The sequence below is a fragment of the Lithobates pipiens genome, unplaced genomic scaffold, assembly GCF_037356315.1.
Source record: "Lithobates pipiens isolate NorthernLeopardFrog02 unplaced genomic scaffold, aLitPip1_a1.2 Scaffold_13, whole genome shotgun sequence".
In the NCBI taxonomy this organism is placed as follows: domain Eukaryota; kingdom Metazoa; phylum Chordata; class Amphibia; order Anura; family Ranidae; genus Lithobates; species Lithobates pipiens.
The window spans coordinates 229,714,247-229,727,535 of NW_027507718.1; the positions used below are offsets into that span (position 1 = coordinate 229,714,247).

A 13,289-nucleotide genomic window follows, 5' to 3' on the forward strand; every position below is an offset into this window, starting at 1 on the left:
GAAGCAATATTCTCCATGTGATAAGGAAAAGCTCATTAACATGATCAGCATTACAATGAGCAAGTGCCCAATGTATAAGCAGTTGTGCACTCTGGAGAACGCAGATGCACCTGTGCGCAATACACATATTTAACAAGCTAAAACGTGTGCGCCCCCTGTCAGGCGAGGATGAAATAAATGGTGTGCTTTGTCAATGCGCATGTGCAGCTGAGTAAGCTGAAAGAAAGGTGTAAAAAGACTTGATTAGTTGTAAGACAGATCTACATGTTCTGGACAGAAATTGTGCATTTAAACAAGATTATATACATACATTTTGGCCTGGTGATAGAAGATGGGACACTGTAGTAAAGTTATCCACAGTATTCAAACAAAAATGTAGAAGATTACATTGGCTGTGCTTGCTAATGGTAGGTGCATAAGATTGCGCAAGTGCGCAATAGCACTTCCTATGTAAATATAGTTTGTCGCATGTGTGTGCGCCATCATTTTTGATAAATGTCTTGAGTCACGTTTTTTGTGCAATTGCTCCGATTTCTCCACTGCACCACAGGCGCGGGTCTTTAGTAAATCACCCCCATGTGTGATGGAAAACTAACACTGTACATTGCCCTGGACACACCATCCCCACCATGAAACATGGTGATGGCAGCATCATGTTGTGGGGATGCTTTTCTTCAGCAGGGACAGGGAAGCTGGTCAGAGTTGATGGGAAGATGGATGGAGCCAAATACAGGCAATCTTAGAAGAAAACCTGTTAGAGTCTGCAAAAGACTTGAGACTTAAGAGCTACAATTGAATGGTTTAGATCAAAGCATATTTATGTGTTAGAATGGACCAGTCAAAGTCCAGTCCTTAATCCAATTGAGAATCTGTGGGAAGACTTGAAAATTGCTGTTCACAGACGCTCTCCATCCAATCTGACAGAGTTTGAGCTATTTTGCAAAGAAGAATGGGCAAAAACATCACTCTCTAGATTTTCAAAGCTGGTAGAGATATCCCCAAAAAGACTTGTAGCTGTAGTTGCAGTGAAAGGTGGTTCTACAAAGTATTGACTCAGGGGGGCTGAATACAAATGCACGCCACACTTTTCACATATTTATTTGTAAACAGTTTTTAAAAACCTATTTATCATTTTCCTTCAACTTCACAATTATGTGCCACTTTGTGTCTATCACATCAAATCCCAATAAAATACATTTACGTTTTTGGTTGTAACATGATAAAATGTGGAAAATTTCAAGGAGTATGAATATTTTTTCAAGGCACTGTAGCTGCAGCTACATACAGTTTATACCACACATCGAGAGGCCTCACATGTTAGGGACATAGTTTTTTTTGGCCATCTTGGCCCAAATTAATTATGTAAACTATATCAAAAGATGGAGTCCAGCTAGGGATGAGCTTCGAGTTCGAGTCGAACTCATGTTAGACTCGAACATTGCCTGTTCGCCTGTTCAGTGAACAGTGAACAATTTGGGCTGTCCGCGGCAAATTGGAAAAAGCTGGAACACCCTATACAAATCTATGGGAGAAATCTAAAGTGCTAATTTTAAAGGCTTATATGCAAGTTACTGTCCTAAAAAGTATTTGGGGACCTGGGTCCTGCCCCAGGGGACATGGATCAATACAAAAAAAAGTTTTAAAAACTGACGTTTTTTCAGGAGCGTGATTTTAACCACTTGCCGACCGCCTAACGCCGATGTACGTCGGCAGAATGGCACGGGCAGGCATAAGCACGTACATGTACGTGATTTGCCTCCCGCGGGTCGGGGGCCCGATCGGGCCCCCGCCCGGTGCCTGCGGCGGTCGGTTTTCGTTCGGGAGCGATCCCGGACGAGGGGACGGCCATTCATTCATGGCCACCCCCTCGCGATCGCTCCCGACGAATAGAAATCCCCGGTGACATCACTTCCTCTCCTGTAATGTAAACACAGGAGAGGAAGTGATGTATTCTCTCCTCCGTGTCGGTATTTTTCGTTCCGACACGGAGGAGAGCGGATCAGTGAGTTGCACCAACACATCCCACACACAGTAGAACATGCCAGGCACACTCACACCCCCCCTTTACCCCCCGATCACCCCCCCAATTACCCCTGCCCCCCAGTCACAGTGACACCAATGTCATTTTTTTTTTTTTTTTTTTTTTTTTTGCATTGGTGTCATTTGTGACTGTAATAACTGTTAGGGCAGTTAGAGTTAGCCCCCTTTAGTTCTAATGTACCCCCCTAACCCCCCCAATAAAGGTTTAACCCCGTGATCACCCCCCGTCGCCAGTGTCACTAAGGCTGGGTTCACATTGCAGCGGTTTATGAGAACGAATGTGATTCGCACCGCACTGCAGTGCAAATCACATCCGATCTCTGTGCGATTCGAGTTCAGCCATTCGCCGCACCCGCCGCACCCGCCACACCCGCCGCACCCGCCGCAAATTCGCACGGGACCCTTTTTTTGGCCCGCAGCAGAATCGGATCGCATGGGTGTTCACACCATGCGATCCGAGTTTGCAGATCGCACTGCGATATGCGAACTGATCTGGGGGTGTCAGTAACATTTCACTGACACTCCCAGCAGTTCGCATAGGGCAGTGTGAACTGCCGCCGGGAGGCATGCGATGCGGGAACCCGCCGCGGATTCGCGGCGTTTCCGCATCGCTCCAGTGTGAACCCAGCCTAATAAGCGATCATTTTTCTGATCGCCGTATTAGTGTCCCAGGTGACGCTAGTTAGGCAGGTAGGTATTTAGGTTCGCCGCAGCTTTTTATAGCGCCAGGGACCCCCATATACTACCGCATAAAGCCCCCTGATTGCCCCCTAGTTAACCCTTTCACCAGTGATCACCATATAACTGTTACAGGTGACGCTGGTTGGTTAGTTATTTTTTTATAGTTTCAGGGCACCCGCCATTTATTACCTAATAAAGGTTTAACCCCCTGATCACCTGGCGGGTGTCATTTGTGACTAATAACTGTTAGGGCAGTTAGGGTTAGCCCCCTTTAGTTCTAAGGTACCCCCCTAACCCCCCCAATAAAGGTTTAACCCCGTGATCACCCCCCGTCGCCAGTGTCACTAAGGCTGGGTTCAGATTGCAGCGGTTTGAGAACGGATGTGATTCGCACTGCAGTGCAAATCACATCCGATCTCTGTGCGATTCGAGTTCAGCCATTCGCCGCACCCGCCACACCCGCCGCACCCGCCGCAAATTCGCACGGGACCCTTTTTTTGGCCCGCAGCAGAATCGGATCGCATGGGTGTTCACACCATGCGATCCGAGTTTGCAGATCGCACTGCGATATGCGAACTGATCTGGGGGTGTCAGTAACATTTCACTGACACTCCCAGCAGTTCGCATAGGGCAGTGTGAACTGCCGCCGGGAGGCATGCGATGCGGGAACCCGCCGCGCATTCGTGGCGTTCCCGCATCGCTCCAGTGTGAACCCAGCCTAATAAGCGATCGTTTTTCTGATCGCTGTATTAGTGTCACAGGTGACGCTAGTTAGGCAAGTAGGTATTTAGGTTCGCCGCAGCTTTTTATAGCGCCAGGGACCCCCATATACTACCGCATAAAGCCCCCTGATTGCCCCCTAGTTAACCCTTTCACCAGTGATCACCATATAACTGTTACAGGTGACGCTGGTTGGTTAGTTATTTTTTTATAGTTTCAGGGCACCCGCCATTTATTACCTAGTCTCACTAGTGTACCCCTAAATTTAGGGGTGTCTACTTTCCAAAATGGGGTCATTTGGGGGGGGTTTGTGCCATCTTGGCATTTTATGGCCTTCAAAACTGTAACGCCCTTAGAAAGCCTGAAGGCGGTGCTTGGTTTTCGGGGCCCCGTACGCGGCTAGGCTCCCAAAAAGTCCCACATATGTGGTATCCCCGTACTCAGGAGAAGCAGCAGAATTTATTTTGGGGTGTCATTTCACATATGCCCATGGCATGCGTGAGCAATATATCATTTAGTGACAACTTTGTGAAAAAAAAAAAAAAAAAAAAAAAGTTTGTAATTTTCCCGCAACTTGTGGCAAAATATAAAATATTCCATGGACTCAACATGCCTCTCAGCAAATAGCTTGGGGTGTCTACTTTCTAAAATGGGGTCATTTGTGGGGGTTTTGTGCCATCTTGGCATTTTATGGCCTTCAAAACTGTAATAGGTAGTGAGGAGTGAAGTCAAATATTTACGCCCTTAGAAAGCCTGAAGGCGGTGCTTGGTTTTCGGGGCCCCGTACGCGGCTAGGCTCCCAAAAAGTCCCACATATGTGGTATCCCCGTACTCAGGAGAAGCAGCAGAATTTATTTTGGGGTGTCATTTCACATATGCCCATGGCATGTGTGAGCAATATATCATTTAGTGACAACTTTGTGAAAAAAAAAAAAAAAAAAAAAAAGTTTGTAATTTTCCCGCAACTTGTGGCAAAATATAAAATATTCCATGAACTCAACATGCCTCTCAGCAAATAGCTTGGGGTGTCTACTTTCTAAAATGGGGTCATTTGTGGGGGTTTTGTGCCATCTTGGCATTTTATGGCCTTCAAAACTGTAATAGGTAGTGAGAAGTGAACTCAAAAATTTACGCCCTTAGAAAGCCTGAAGGCGGTGCTTGGTTTTCGGGGCCCCGTACGCGGCTAGGCTCCCAAAAAGTCCCACATATGTGGTATCCCCGTACTCAGGAGAAGCAGCAGAATTTATTTTGGGGTGTCATTTCACATACGCCCATAGCATGTGTGAGCAATATATCATTTAGTGACAACTTTGTGTAAAAAAAAAAAAAAAATTTTTTTTTTGTCATTATTCAATCGCTTGAGGCAAAAAAATAAAATATTCAATGGGCTCAACATGCCTCTTATCAATTTCCTTAGGGGGTCTACTTTCCAAAATGGGGTCATTTGGGGGGGTTTTGTACTGCCCTGCCATTTTAGCACCTCAAGAAATGAGATAGGCAGTCGTAAACTAAAAGCTGCGTAAATTCCAGAAAACGTACCTTAGTTTGTAGATGTGACAACTTTTGCGCAAACCAATAAATATACAATTATTGACTTTTTTTTTACCAAAGACATGTGGCTGAATACATTTTGGCCTAAATGTATGACTAAAATTGAGTTTATTGGATTTTTCTAATAACAAAAAGTAGAAAATATCATTTTTTTTCAAAATTTGCGGTCTTTTTACGTTTATATCGCAAAAAATAAAAATCGCAGAGGCAATCAAATACCATCAAAAGAAAGCTCTATTTGTGGGAAGAAAAGGACGCAAATTTTGTTTGGGTACAACATTGCATGACCGCGCAATTACCAGTTAAAGCAGCGCAGTGCCAAAGTGTAAAAAGACCTCTGGTCATTTACCAGCAAAATGGTCCGGTCTGAAAGTGGTTAATAATGATTAAAGTGAAACAATAAAAGTGTAATATTCCTTTAGATTTCGTACCTGGGGGGTGTCTATAGTATGCCTGTGAAGGGGCACATGTTTCCCGTGCTTAGAACTGTCCCTGCACAAAGTGTCATTTCTGCAGGAATAAAAGTATTTTAAAATCACTCGTGGCTATATGAATTGTCGGCTCCCGTAATACAGAGAACACTCAATGAGTGTTCTCTGTATTGGGAGCCGACAATTCATTCATTGATAAAAAAGAAAAAGAAAGAAAGCGTGGGGTTCCCCTAAATTCAATTACCAGGCCCTTCAGTTCTGGTATGGATATTAAGGGGAACCCCCTGTCAAATGAAAAAAAAAATTGACGTGGGGGTCCCCCTAAATATCCATACCAGACCCTTCAGGTCTAGTATGGATATTAAGGGGAACCCCGCGTCAAATAAAAAAAAATTGACGTGGGGGTCCCCCTAAAAATCCATACCAGACCCTATATCCGAGCACACAACCTGGCAGGCTGCAGGAAAAGAGGGGGGACGAAAGAGCGGCCTCCCCCCCTCCTGAACCACAGCAGGCCACATGCCCTCAACATTGGGAGGATGCTTTGGGGGTCTGTGACCCCTCAAAGCACCATGTCCCCATGTTGATGGGGACAAGGACCTCATCCCCACAACCCTGGCCGGTGGTTGTGGGGGTCTGCGGGTGGGGGGCTTATCAGAATCTGGAAGCCCCCTTTAACAAGGGGACCCCCAGATCCAGGCCCCCCCTGTTTGAAATGGTAAGGGGGTACAAAAGTGCGTGTAAAAAATGGTTAAATAAGACAAACACACTTTTGAAAAATTCCTTTATTATAAAAAAAAAAAGATTTCAGCGGTGCTAATCCACTCTTGCTATCCAGCGACGGATGATCATCTCTCCGGGGTCCAGCGATGGCTGATCTGATCCAGTGACGGGTGATTTTCAGTCCAGCACAGTCCATCCATGCATCCGTCCTCTGTCTCCACTGAGGAGACACTGCGGGGATCCCAGCGCTGACGTTTCTTATATTAGGAGGGCAGGGCCACCCGTCACCTGACCCCGCCCCCTCAGACGCTTGTGAGGGAAGCCAGGGGTTGATTTTAAAAGACTTTTTTCCTGCAGAAATGACACTTTGTGCAGGGACAGTTCTAAGCACGGAAAAAATGCGCCCCTTCACAGACATACTATACACACCCCCCAGGTACGATATTTAAAGGAATATTACACTTTTATTGTTTCACTTTAATCATTATTAAAATCACTGCTCCTGAAAAAATGGCCGTTTAGGACAGTAACTTGCATATTAGCCTTTAATATTAGCACTTTAGATTTTGAACGTTTGAGTCCCATAGACTTTAATAGGGTTCTAAAGTTCACATGAAGTTTAGGTCTGTTCGCAGGTTCTGGTGCGAACCGAACAGGGGGGAGTTTGGCTCATCCTTAAGTCCAGCTATAAGATTTATACACTATTCTGTATTAGTAAAATAAACTGTATAATACGATGGTAGTGTGTAATTACTGTATCTTCCCAAGTTTTTTAAATTAGATAGTTTTGCTGTAGATGAACAGTACAAAATGTATTCTGCAAAATGGAAAATTATTTACTTGTCAAAGGTGGTATTCATGTTCTTAAATTTTTTTAAATGGGGAGAAATGGCTAACTTAGCAGTTAATTATGGATAATCAGGTGGTAAATAAACAATATGCCAAAAAATTGACGTGTACAGACCTGCAGCAGTGTGTGTTATAACACTTTTTTTTAAATGACTTTGAATTATTGGACAGATATAGTATATGCTATACTATACTGTGTATCATCATACATTAAAGGGTGTTTACGTGCAGAAAAGGACTTAAATTGTAAAACCAAAGCTGGGCCCCAGTGTGCTAGTTGTGAGGGTATTAAAAAATTGGCCTGATATGTTTATTACATTTTTTTTGTTAAATACTTTATCAACTATAAAAACATCAGGCAATAGTTTAGCATCAAGCAGAAAAGATTACGTGGATTGTTAGTGCTCATGTTTTTTACAATAGTTAAATCAGTTTCGGTACAAGGTTATCCAGTGCAGAAGATGGCAAGCTAATCGCGATGCACAGAGCAAGATTTATTTAATGTTTGTTGCATGTGCTAAAATAGTAAGCATACTTGTGGCACAGTTGTAGGCATGTGCCTACTTGTGGGGTGCACACTATCTCAGGCTGTTAGATTACACTGTGTTACTATAATGTGTTAGTAAGTTTTGGTATAGCACACTATGCTGGGAGCTAGAAATAATAATAAAGACTGCTAACTCCTGGGTGTTCATAGCTCTTCCCCTTTTTGGTGGACTATAAATACAAGGGGAGGCAGACTATCTGGTTTGTTTGAGCCTTCCACATGGGCACAGTCAGGAAGAAATGCTGTGGAATGTAGTTCTACTTGGAACAAGTGGCCTTCCTTTTGGGGTACCCAGTCAGGGTATCGGAAGTTGGACCATAGACTTTGCTGAGAGGACTTTTCTTATCTAAGAGGTATGAACCCTTTTTAACCACTTGCCTACTGGGCACTTAAACACCCCTCCTGCCCAGACCAATTTTCAGCTTTCGGTACTCTCACACTTTGAATGACAATTACTCATGCAACACTGTACCCAAATAAATTTTTTTATCCTTTTTTTCCCACAAATAGAGCATTCTTTTGGTGGTATTTGATCACCTCTGGGTTTTTTATTTTTTGCGCTATAAATGAAAAAATAATGAATTAAAAAAAAAAAAACGCATTTTTCTTTGTTTCTGTGATAACATTTTGCAAATTATTAATTTTTCTTCATAAATTTTGACCACAATTTATACTGCTACGTATCTTTGGTAAAAATAACCCAAATTAGTGGATATTATTTGGTCTGTGTGAAAGTTAGAGAGTCTACAAACTGTGGTGCGAATCACACAAAATTGATCACATCTGATGTACTGGTGGCTGATCTCATTTCTTGCGACCCGGACAAGCCAGGAAAGTACAAATACCCCCCCAAGTGACCCTTTTTTTGAAAGTAGACATTCCAAGGTATTTAGTAAGAGGAATGGTGAGCTTTTTTATGTTGTTATTTTTTCCCACAATTCTTTGCAAAATGAAGATTTTTTATTTTATTTACATTTTTTCCACAAAATTGTCATTGTAATAGGTTATATCTCTCAAATGGCATGTGTATACCACAAATAATGCCCCAAAATAAATTCTGCTACTCTTCCTGAGTATTACAATACCACATGTGTGGGACTTTTCCACAGCCTGGCCACATAGAGAGGTCCAACATGCAGGGAGCACCATCACATGTTCTAGGAGCATAAATTACACATCTAACTTGTTGACTACCTATTACACTTTTGAAGGCCCTGGGAGCACCAGGACAATGACACGTGACACCAATGTGGCATTGATGACAGATGGCACTTATACGTGACACTGATGACACATGGCACTGATGACACATGGCACTAATACGTGGCACTGATGACAGATGGCACTAATACGTGGCACTGATGACACGTGACACTGATGACAGATGGCACTGATACCTGGCATTGATGACACGTGACACTGATAACAGATGGCACGTGACACTGACAGTTGGCACTGATACGTGGCACTGATGACAGATGGCACTAATATGTGGCACTGATGACACGTAATACTGATATGGCACTGATGACAGATGGCACTATGTGGCACTGAATTTGGCACTGATGACAGATGGCACTATGTGGCACTGATGACACGTGGCACTGATGTGGCACTGATGACAGGTGGCAAGTATACGTGGCACTGGGGACAGATGGCACTGAGGACAGGTGGCACTGGGGACAGGTGGGACCGATGACAGATGCCAACCCTCTCCTCCAATCCCTAACACTGGCTCCCAATCACCCAGCGAATTAAATTCAAAATGCTAACCACAACATTGAAAGCCATTCACAACTCTGCCCGAGCTACATCACCAATCTTGTCTCCAAATATCACCCAAACCGTCCTCTCCACTCTTCTCAAGACCTCCTACTCTCAAGCTCTCACATCTCCTCCCATACTCGTCTCCAGGATTTCTTCAGAGCCTCTCCTATCCTCTGGAACTCGCTACCTCCTCCAGTCCGGTTATACCCTACTCTTGCTACCTTCAGGTGATCCCTGAAAACTCATCTCTTCAGGGAAGCCTATCACATCTCCAACTAATCTTTTACCACTTCCATCAGCTCATTCCCCACAGTTACAACCTTTTGTACCACCCTATTAGATTGTAAGCTCTTCTGAGCAGGGCCCTCTTAATCCTCTTGTATTTGTATTGTGTTATAACTTTATTGTCTCCCTTTTATATTGTAAAGTGCTGCATAAACTGTTGGCACTATATAAATCCTGTATAATAATAATAATGAACTAGGCAGCCTTAGCTAGGGTGAACTAGAGCTGTGTATGGGGGAATCTGTGAGAGACTGTTGTACATGAATTCTGTATCTGCAAGAAGTTCAAGTAAATGTTCCAAAAATTCCAAAAGTGCCTGGTCTGAACAGGGCGTGTAACAAGGGGATGAAGAGGAGTTCAGGAAAGAATGCTACCAAGGGTTAACAAGTGGTAAAGCTGACAAGTGAATGGCTATGGAGGAGTGTTGGGTGCTATAGCTGCCGGGTGAATAGTGTGACTTGGTAAGGATGATGGAGTGCTTTGTTAGTGAGGGGGTTTCTGAGCTTAACCCCCTCCCTAGTGACTGGTGCTCCATACACAGACCATCACAGTAGCACAGAGTGCCTATGGATCTAGACTGTATATCACAGGGAAGAAGAAGAGTGAGGATCCTTACAGATTACAGAAGCTCAGAAGTGTGTGGAGAGTTTGTGCTTAATACAATGCGAAGTCTCAAGTATGTCACTGAGAGTAAGGTGACATGAAGCTAAGTTGGAAGAGCAGGATACAGGCTCTGCGGTATCCCCTCAGAAGCACTGTATCGGCTGGAAGAAGTCTAATACAGTTAAACAAATTTGCAGTCAAGTGAGTTTCGTACAAAGAGTTAATTGTACCAGGAGTTAGGTTAGCTTTTAAGTCGGGAGTACCACTTTAATGCAGAATTCTCATGACCGCAGTCTGCGCCTGAAGTATTAGCGAGCAAAGTTTCCAGTGTTACCACTAGGGTGCATTAAGCCCCACAACACACTGCAGCAAACTGAATTGTTTAAAATCAGTGGAGCTTACAGTGGCAAAGAATAAAATGTCCCTGTTGGTGGTGTCACTGGAAGGAAAAAAATGTCTCTGTGTCAGCAGTGTAGCTAAGAGGAACAATAGTACTGCATCAGTGTCAAAAATAATATGTCACCTCCTCATTGCTGTTTTAACCCAATGACCCACTGCATTGCAGCCGTGTGTATTGAACACAGTTGCAGCGTGACCCTGTTCCATTTATTTTTTGCCATGTCCAAGGCAATGGCATGTGTACAGCCCTAAGCAGCTGTAACTCCTTGTTCAGGTAGGTGGTTGGGGGACAGTAAAGACACGGCTGAATTGCTTGCTTTTACTGCCCTCCTGTTCACCCATGTGAACAATCTTCTAAGGCCTTGTTTACACTTGTGGTTGGGAAGGTTGGGGGCTTTGAAAACATGAGGTTTAAGCTGTGTTTTTACTGCATCCCAACCACCTCCTGAGTCACAAAGGCAGCCGCATAAGGGTAAACACACGCTCAGCAAAAGTTATGTCCCCATCAGGGTGCTTGTTACATCGGATCCGCCATCAGTGTACCCCCGCACATTCAGTTCCCTCATGCAGTAGGTTATAGAGGCACACTGATGAGGGAACCTACTGCATGTGGATGAGGACAAGGGCCTCTTCCCGAAAACCTGGCTGTTAGTTGTTGGGGTCTGCGGGCGGGGGGCTTATTGGAATTCGGGAGCCCCCTTTAATTAGGGGGTCCCCAGATTCTGGCCCCCCACCCTCTGTGAATGAGTATGGGGTACGATGTACCTCTACCCATTCACCTGGGGGAAAAAAGTGTAAATAAAAAACACACAACACAGGTTTTTAAAGTAGTTTATTAGTCAGCTCTGGGGGTCTTCTTCTGACTTCGGGGGTCTTCTCGCCGGGCTCCTCTGCTATCTTCTGCTCTTTTGCCGCTCTTTTGCTAGCGGAGGAGCCCGGCTTTCTCCTTCATCATCATCGCCGACCGGGGTCTTCTTCCGACTTCGGGGGTCTTCTTCCGACTTCTCCCGCTCTTCGGTTCTTCTGCCAGGCTCCAACGCTATCTTCTTCCAGCTCTTTCACTAGCGTTGGCCCAGTCTTGTCGCTGCCTTCTACTTCTCTTTTTCCCATGTCTCTTCTTCCCACTCCCCATGTTGAGGGCACGTGGTCTGGTAGGGCTCGGGGGGGTCACTCGCTCGTCCCCGCCACCTTTCCTGACCGGCTGGGCTGCGTGCTCGGATAAGCATCTGGCATGGACTTCGGTGGGACCTGCATGCCGTTTTTTCAGCGTAGGGGTTCCCCTTAAAATCCATACCAGGTGACGGGGCTAGCAAGGTGTCAATCTCGCCGACATTGACTTTCTTTGCTAGTCCCGTCTACCTGAAGTCACGTTCAAAATGAACGGACTTTACTCCATGTGTGGGCAAGTCCGTTCATTTGAAAAGTCCGGCGGACCTCCACCAAAAGTCTGGCAGATTGTCTGCCGGAAAAGTCGTGTGTGGGCAAGTCTGCTCGTTCGAAAAGTCTGGCGGACCTCTGCTGCAAAGTCCGCCGGATTGTCCGCCGGACTAAGTCCGCCAGATAGTCTGATTGTGTGTACGCGGCATAACAAATAAATTACGTAGTATTATTTGCAGTCTAGATGATTATTAATCACCTTACAGTCCCTAGATCAGAGTTTATTAGAATTCTAGAATAGAAAAAAAGGGATTAAGTTTACATCAGTTTTTACTTTTGTCTTTAGATCAGTTCAGTTTACATCAGTTTTCACTTCAGTTCAGTTCAGTTCACATCAATCTACATAATTTTTTGCATCCGTCTCTTTTTTAGTTGTTGCAAAAATCAATTATAGATGACAAAAGTATAAAACAAAAAACATTTATTGCCTAAAAATGGACATAAGCAGAACAGATGTAAATGTACAGAATACGATTACATCTGCTGAAATATGTTTAGAAGGAAAAGGACAATGTCATTTAAAAAAATACACCTGAACGGACATGGATGTAGGTGGATGATCATCCGTTTACATTAGCCTGTCCATTATAATTCATTGTGGTTCAGTCTGGATCTCTCTGAAAAACTCACAGATGGATCAGTACCGAATGCCTGTGTGAAAAGGGCCCTAGGGTCCCTAGATCTGAATGGATATGAATGGATGTCCTCCGTTTATATCCGTTTTTCGCTTTTGTCTATTTGTAGGCATGAAACATTTTTTGTTTATGCTTTTGTCACCTAAAAAAAATGGATGGGTACAAAGATGGTTGTAGACTGATGTAAACTAAACTGAACGGAACAGAACTAAACTGAACTGAACTAAAGTGCAAACTGATGTAAACTGAATCCATTTTTTTTTTTTTTAGCAAAAATGAGACTGAACAGATAACACCAATGTGAAAGGACCCGAAAACCCCTTTCACACAGACATTCTGATTATCTCCCGCCTGTCATTTTTCCAAGCGGACCTAGTTGGAAAGTTTATGGACAGGCAGGTGTAAATGGACTTGTGCCAGTCTACAGCCGTCTACATGCAGGTCGGATCAGGTCTGGTAATAAACACCTTTCTGGTTTAGCGGACCGAAAACAGAGGTAGCCTGATGTAAATGGACAACAGAGTCTCATAGAGCTTGTAGGGTGTGTCCATGTCCACTCTGCATAAATTGAATGGGCACGAAGGAGACATCCATCAGCTCTGATAAGCAAGGGATCCCCTG

At 44.2% G+C, this 13,289-nt stretch overlaps 1 protein-coding gene across 1 annotated transcript in view; it reads left to right on the forward strand.

Moving 5' to 3' along the window:
* The window catches only part of ZAP70 (zeta chain of T cell receptor associated protein kinase 70), a 168,195-nt gene that overhangs the window by 94,427 nt on the left and 60,479 nt on the right, over positions 1 to 13,289 (forward strand). The gene's annotated exons all lie outside the window — the stretch shown is intronic.